Raw genomic sequence first — 8644 nt, 5'->3', positions numbered from 1 at the left:
GTTACAAGAATGCATAGACCAACTCCAGGATTCTCTCCTAGAAGGATATTTCTTCTGCTGAGTTACAAGAGAGGAGGGCAAGAGGATGATACTAACTACTATTGTTTGTTTGCATTTTTTTTTTTTTGTTTAAAGTTGCTTGCAATATTCAAGTGTACTGTATGTTTAAACAATATATAAAGAGAACATATAGTCCCATTCCCATGTGTGAAAATATTTCTGGAATTTGAAAGTCAAACTGCACTTGTTATCTCAGGCACTAACTACCTACCCTCCTATTTACAGGCTCATCTGAAAGGGACAACCCTTAAAAATATTCAATTTTAATAAATGCATTTCTGCCTATCTTTAAAGGGCTAACATAAACAAATCCGATCTATTTTTCATAATTTTATTCAAAACTAAGGGGCTAGTGCAAAGACTTTCAGTATAAGTGTTGCTTTGGTAAAGACGAAAAGAGCCTACTTCTACAAATGAAAGATGCTGCTATTTCTCCTTAAGACTTGTTTTGAGAAAGTAACTAAAAGACATAGCAGTGCTCTGTCCAGTGTTTGAAGACATTTGTAGTGATAAAATTAATGACATTATTTAGTTGTTTTACTAACCTGAATTTACAATTGCCCTGATAATGCCAGCACTTTCCCATGTGAGCTGCCCTTTTCAAAGGCTCTATCACTATTAGCTTGTTACAGTTGAGCGATTTCAAAGCCCTAACTTTCTGTTCCTGTCATATTTACCATTTTATAATCTTTTAAAGAAAAAGGAAAGAAAGTCTATAAAAGCCTATAAAGTATTATTTACTCAAGAGGCGGTTGGTTTCTTTCAAGCAGTCACTACCTATCTTTCCATATAAATAGAAGTATAGGAAAACCTCATACAGTGTTTCTGGAAAAAGTAGTGTTTCTGTGAACAATAACCATCTTCAATATCACTTTTCTTATACCTATAAAGACTTCCATTACATTTTTTCCCCTCACCCAAAGAATATGGGAGAGCAGGTGCCAGTGACCACACTGTGCATCAGTGCAAGAATATGACATGACACTGAAGCCTGTACACTTAATTTCAGACTTAACCAACTATGACATAAAACAACTAAAACCAACAAATGAAATGAAAAATGTTGAAAGATATTGATCCCAGTCTTGTGTAACATGCTACCACGTTTGAAAGACTGAAGATCACAGGGGATCTTTCCCTATCTGTACGAATATCTGCTTAACGCTAACAGCAAGAACAGCAAACAATGCTTTCCCCAGACAGCATTTTCCCTGGGAGGTTTAGCATGGAGCACAGGGGATACAGACAGCATCTGCAGACAAAACTGCAATAAAACCTCCAGGCCAATTCCTTCTGCCCTGTACTACTCTGATACGCACCACCCCTACAGCACACCGTGCTGCAGCTGCTGAGAGATTAACAAGTTGGGAAGATCTTAGACTCTAGCCCAACACGCAATCCAAACTGATCGTTCAGCCATCAACCGTTCTGCAACGGGTAGACGAAGAACTATTTATCACTAAGTCTGGCTAACTTATAATTGAAAGCTTTTGTTTGATCTATGTTAATTTAATATTACACACTGAAATGCAAAGTGTTCAGGTTCTGGCCATCCTGAAAGCACAAGCTCAAACAGAGGATTACTGGGACACGAGAGCAGCCACCCAGCAGATAACCCTTGTTTACACCTGTATGGACAAAGAAAGGAAAGCAGGAACCCAGAGACACAAAGAGATCCTAAAGGAGGTGGGGGTATGCCTTGCTGATACCTGCCAGCCCTGTGCAGGCCCTTTCAAAGAGCCCGATAGCTTCAGTCTTAACTGCAGAACACTGATATCCACTGGTAGAAGTTCCTATCAAAGAAGTCTTACTCTATTAGTAATAATTTAAACACCTGCCAAGTCTGGGGATTTGAACAAGGTACATGGAGTTACTTTATCAAACTAAGTTCCTTATTGAATGAATGGAGATTCATAAGTTCTGCACATTTGGTATCATGCTCTTACAGTTTTTATCTTCAAGATGTAGAAAAAGACATGATTGCAATGGGCTAAAGTAGGTTTACTTTCCTGGTGTTGTTCAGAATGGATATCTTGCATGATTGAACAGCGCTTTGTTCAATTCTCAAAGCAATTTACTAGAATTGAGAACAGAACGTTTGGTAGAGCAAGTTGGTCAGTCCTGGATGATTACTTCTTATTCCAAAACAATTACAATAAAGGGAAAATGGGTTATGTTGCTGTAAAAATATGACTCCTTCCAAATAGCAGCAGAGAAACACATGGATACACAATCACAGCCGTAGCAGTCAGTACAGGAAACAGAGCAAGTCCATGCTATGCCACGAAAAGCCTAATTTGCAGAAATTGCTTAATGAGCTCCTTTTTAATATTTAAAGTGCTATATAAAGTCGGATACACGCCCCATAGTAACAGGAAATGTGCTTCCCCACCCCCATTTTACATTTGCTCCCTCTGTAGGTTAGAAGCAGCTGATGCAATGCCACACCACGATGCAAGCACTGCAAGGGCATTCTTGGGACTGTACTGTCAGTAAATTATTGGATCAAAGAAAATGAAAAGCCATTGCTTCTCACTGCACTCATTCCATTGCCAGACAAAGGACTTCTCCCCAGCTCTGCAAATAGGGCTTTGTAAATGAAAAGCTCTGTGTTGTGTTCCCCATACTGCTGCACACTATTTACTGTCTGGAACTTGAAATGGGGGAATGAAAGCAGCCTGAATTTTCAGAGGTTTCTGTGCCTGTAAATGAAGCCTATTTGGAAAATTGAGACCTCATCAGTTTCTGTCTGAGGAAGGAGAAAAGGGATAAATTCATTTCAGTCTGTGATAACGCTATGGCATAAAGTAAAATACAATAAAAGTCATTTAGCAGTCAGAAAACAAAGAGACAAGTTAGGACTGTCAAGGTTTTCATTAAGCCACTCAAATAGTCAGCGGAGTTTTAAAATTCACAAAAATATCTTGCTTTCAAAAGTGTTCTAAGCCAACACCCTGCATACATGATTGCATTAAGCTACCAATACATCACCACCTAAATCCTGTTCAATATCACAGGTTTTGATATCACCTGAAGCACACAGGGCCCCGTGTTTCCCTGATACACTTGTCTGGAGAACCCTTATCTGCAAGGAGCACTTGGAACAACTTGGAGAAAGGGAAACTTCCAAAACAGGACTGCAATAATTAAACATTTTTAAGGACTGAAAAGAACAAGGGATTTACCTGTGTTTAGGTCTGTACGAATGCTGAAGATACATTCCAATGCTCACAGCACTCCCCACATATTTGCTAACACCAAGTTCCTCCAGTGGAAGGTGTTCATACACAATAGGAAAAATACAAACATCTTGGAGGGATGTGTCAAATTTGCCTCTTTTCACAAAGTTCTTCTGCATACCAGACTTCAACAGAGCTTGCAAAAAATCATCCACCCCCATGAGTTTACCTCACTAAAATATCCCACCTGCAAGCCATCAGTAACACTTCTGCCCACTGGGCACCAGCCGATCACAAGGCTTCATAAAAACACATTACTTAGTGTTTGCAAAAGTCACATTACTGAAAGAAAAAGGAAAATATTACAAGTGGCAGCCATGTGAACTCTACATGTTGCCAACTCCCCACGTCCCTTCTAGAAATACCGTGCCCAGTCCTGCACTGCCTTACACCTTGTGCCATTCACAGCAATTTCCACAGAAACGTAAAAATGATGGATCACATTCTTTAACCTTCACAATGCACAGATGTAAGTGACAACAAAGTACAAGACAAAAGGAGCAAACTGAGAATAAAAGGATATTTTAACATCTGCTGTCCTCTCACATCTCACGTCTCTGGGCAAAGACTGCCAGCAAGGCAGCTAATTAGCACTAACTCTGGTGATCACTTTTTTGTATGAGTATACCTGTCTACTAAAGAACAAAATGAGATCAAGAGCTTATTTTGAAGACTGGAATGAGAAGCCATCAAGTGGTAATTATTTTGCATTTACCAACATGAAATTGTCTTGGAGAACCTCTCTCTTGTGCTGGTTTTGAACTATTTACTGCTTCTCGGCAACGCTAGTCCAGCAATAAACTCACACATTGGAAGTCCAGAAAAGTTGCAGACCAGTACTTGTAGAGACATTTCTGCTCTTCAATGGTTTTGTCTCAAATAGCTGTATCTATATATACGCTAATTAGGTGCCACTGAAGTGCTGCTGGTTGAATACTAAAATAAAACATCTGCTTTCACCACCCATTTGTACTGAGGAGCACGTTGTAGTGTCAGGTTATTGTAATGTCAGGTTATCATAGTTTATATGCCAGCCATGTACAAAAACAATTACTTTCAAATGAAGCTGACATCATTTGCCCTCCTGTACTGGAGCTGTTCATCAGATGTCTTACCTCTGCCGTGTATCACTTGATTCCCTCTGAATTAATCTGCTAGGTCATGAAGCCTGCTCATTTTAAATTTTTAGAAGATGGTTACATTTTCTTAAACCCTCATCCACATTCTTCAAGTGACTTCAGAGCTTTACACTGGGCTAAACAGCAGACTAGATCAACTTACCACCCCCAGAATGAAAACTAAAGCTGCAGAACTGGACTTTTGCAAAAATATAACCTTCAAAACCCTTCAGGGGCAGAAGACAGCATTTTGTGCGTGCCTAGAGCAAGGGGACTCTGGTCTCTAGCTGGACTTAGAGATTCCATCTTAAAGCGCAGTACAAAAAATACAAACAAAACAAGCTCAGGGCAAAGCCAAGACTCCCGTGCAGAGGGAAGGCAACACATGGCAAAGGAGAAATAGATTTTGTGGAGCAAGTGGATGGGGAGGGGGAGAGACAGGAGGCCAAACAACCAAAAACAATGAAGCTACCTTCCACACAGCAACCCCTTTAGCCCTCCTTTTCCAACCTTTGTCAAGCAATCCCACTAAGGCCTCCCACCCCTTCCTCAACAGAAAGCACTCTTTGGGCAGGGGGGAGGCACAAACCTGTCTCATTATTATTAAACTAAATTTTGCATGAACTCTGGAAAAATCAGAGACAGCCTTGGTACATATATATGTGCTTGGGACCACTTTTAAGATTTAAAAAAAATTCAAAGCTCTGTGCCATTACTAAAACTGCTGCAATGAGATATTACAGTGGCATGTCTGGGGGAAGACTGCTCAGTCTTTTTCCCCTTGCCAGCAGCAGAGCATTAGGGCAGGTTATTAAACATTTGCTTCTTTAAGCAACAGTCCCAGGTTAGGATTAACATCCCGAGCCACAGGAGCTTTTCAAAAGCTATAAATTTCACCTAGGGTGTAGCAACTTGCTCTTTGCCTTTATCCCACCTGTGCTAGTTATATTAAAAAGAAAGAAGGGAGGTTGGAAGGCAAAGATGCAGAAAAGAAAAAATAATTTATCACAGTGAGAAGGATTTAGCCTGCAAATGAGTTTTATCAGAAGCAGGAGAGCCAGAACCCCTTGGAAGGGAAGCCCCACAGCCAGACATGGAACCCACGACCAGAACAGCACATGGGATCACGGCCACAGCCACAGAGACAGTGTCTGAAAAGAGAGCCCAGCGCAATCCCACAGGCTGTTTCACCCACATTCACAGGGATCCAAAAACCATATTGGGACATAATTTCTGCCACCTGACCTAGAGCTCCTCCTGAGTATTAGGTGGCAAAAATCTTATTTCCTGATCCTCAGATGATCCTGGATTCACAGTGCTGTCCCAGCAGACAAGCATCTCTCGTTCCCTATCAGCCTGTACAGGCCTAACCCAGCTAAGCAGTCCCTAAAACTTTTTTTCCCCCCTAATCGAGGTTTTCATCCAGTTGAATATTTACCAGAATAAGAATCCTTCTGCCTGAGCAGAGATGGAAAGATGAAAAAAATACCCTACATGAGAGCTGTGTGTTTGTACGTACTATTAGACAAGAAGAGCATATGAAAAATTTAAATTCTGATTTGAACTTTAAAGAACACCCTGTTCCCCCGGGTAGCAGGGTTCAGCTGAGGAGGTTTATCCACACTGACTACGGTACATATAGCTCTTCTGAGTAAGCATACCAGAAGGTTTTGTTGTTTTTTGTTTTTTGTTTTTTTTAAATAAAAACTTGATTTTTTTCCCCCCTGAAATTTTCCAAGACGCTCACATGTAAAAATTATGAAGCCTCTTTGCAGACCTGGTACAACTTTTTCCCCCCACCTGACAAATGGAGGTCTTTTTTCAGGCTTACAAATCACCCGTTACTCTCTTAGCTTTAGAGGGACCATGTCAGTAAAAAATACTGCAGAACAGATTACCTAGAATGCACTCAGGTATTAGTGACAAGTCTGTGCAGCAGCTCATCATTGCCTTTGCAAGAGCTATACCCCAAACAGCCTGCTGTATCCGTAAATAGGCAATAGGCGCTGTAAAGCAACATTAGGCAACCTCGTCACCATAATTCAGGGAAACACACCTAGCACGGTTAAGAATTACTACACAGCAAGAGCTTGTGGTAGCATTTACACACATCAAAAGCAGTGAAATGGCTCCATACTAATAAGGCAAACTATACAATAGCCTTTTAGAGTAGGGTGTAAGGAATGCATCTCTGCTCCTGCACGCGCTGCTGCAGCACTTCTGCCTCCCTCAACGGCTGCCTGTCTCTCCTGAGCCCTTCCTGATTTTAGAAGCCCTGCAGTTAAGCACACTGCAGGCATGGCAGGGCTTACTCAGTCACATATATACAGTGATATAGTCCCATCAGTACGTTAACATTCATTTCTCTGTTCTTTAACCGTTCATTAATCTGCACTCACAAAAAAAAAAAAAAAAAAAAAGAGCTGTTTCAACACATTACACCAAGGAAAGCCAAGAGGAGCAGCCAGGTGAGAAAGGAGCATGACTTCTCCCTCTTCTGTAAACCAGCAGCCTGCAGTTCAATGGGGATGGCCACAAAGCCAAAACCACCAGCAAGAAACCAGGAATTAGGAAAAATACCAAGAACCGGGTACACAAGAGACGCAATTGCTCATCCTGGCAAGAATTCCCTTCAGCCTGCATCCCCATGGCTTTCCTATTATAAGTCTGAGAAGGCAAATATCTCTCAGGAAAGTGGTCCTGTTTCAATCCGTCTCTGCACGGGCAGTTTCTACAGCGATAATAAGAACACTACATCCCAAACAACTCGCTAAATCTAGATTAATGGAGCTATCCCTAGAGCTTTCAGAAAACACACTTTAGATTCCCTTAGGGATACCTTTCCCAGAACTCAGCTATTGTCAAACTACTGAAACTAAAACTTGAAGAGAAATAGCAGCTCAGAAGGACTGTCTGGACTTCCAGCTCCAGGTCGCTGCAGAGAAATTCACCACCATCACACAAATATACAGATGAGCAAAGCTTCACCCCCCAGAAAAAAGATTCAGAAAAGCATTATACCATAAGGGAACTCTTACCTTTCTTCCCACACTCAGGCATACCTTGACCCAAGCTGAATTCATCCGTAAAAAAGAACCTCTGCTCTGCTTCCACTCAGCTATAGCTGCCTGCCTGCACAGGTGTCCCATCACATGCCACTTCAAGACAGGCTTCTCCACTTAACTTGTCAACTTGGTTTTAACAAGCTCAACCTGTCCTTATCTTCAGACAAATCCATTTACGTAGCTGTTTCTAAAATACCTTGGATGGGCATAGTTCTTTGTACTACTAAGAGATGCTTTTTGACCACTGTGATGAAAAATCTGAGGCTATAATTAAAGAAAAAGTCTGAAATGGAAGAATATGTACTTGTTCCTTCTGAATTCTGTGGGAATAAGACACAGCCTCATCATTATGAAAGCTTTTTTTACTTTTTGAAAGGACTTTGTGCTTCACTTAGAAGGTTTAGAGATGAATGACTGACAGTAAGTAGACCTTCAATGTTTAACCCCATGACTGCTCCATCCAGTGAGCACAAAGAGCGAATGCCAGGCCCCCACAACAGCACAGTGCAAGTGCCTCCTGCTGCATCTCCCCAGCTTCAACCAGAGCACAGGTGTCCAGCCTCTAAGAAATGAGGGATTGCTACAATCTGAACCATGACCCCATAAATCATCATCCAACCCAGAAACACCTGACATACCCAGCTGATATTTTGCTGGGTAAAAACTTCAGAATAAGGCATTTGTATACCTGATTATGGAAATGCAGAACTCCTTGAAATAGTTTTAAAACTCCCATGAATTCACAAAATTGTTCCCCAGAAAATAAATGCATCTCCTTTGTTTAGTGATCTCACTTCTGCTACAACACATGTGTGCGAATGTGCACTCCAGCACTTAATGATGGTTATAAGTGTTATGATACTGCTCTGTGTGCAGGGACTAGCATTTGATATTTATGAAGTCTTAAGTAATTTTGCCTAATAAAGTTAATGAAGTATAAGTTAGTAGCTGGAGTATATCAATCTCATCATTTTCACTACCACTATACATAAGCACTTATGAGTTTATTAAATTTTTATGGTAATGATCTTTTTTTGCAAGTTTTCTTCCCTAACCCTTCTTACTAGGCTGATCTCTGAAAGTGGCACGGACACCTAGAAGATGAAATGCATCTGTAGGTGGCATCACCATGTGTTTCACAGAAACATCAGCCCTGGCTATG

This window comes from Anas platyrhynchos, chromosome 19, assembly GCF_047663525.1.
Source record: "Anas platyrhynchos isolate ZD024472 breed Pekin duck chromosome 19, IASCAAS_PekinDuck_T2T, whole genome shotgun sequence".
Classification (NCBI taxonomy): Eukaryota; Metazoa; Chordata; class Aves; order Anseriformes; family Anatidae; genus Anas; species Anas platyrhynchos.
This window is presented reverse-complemented; position numbering follows the sequence as displayed.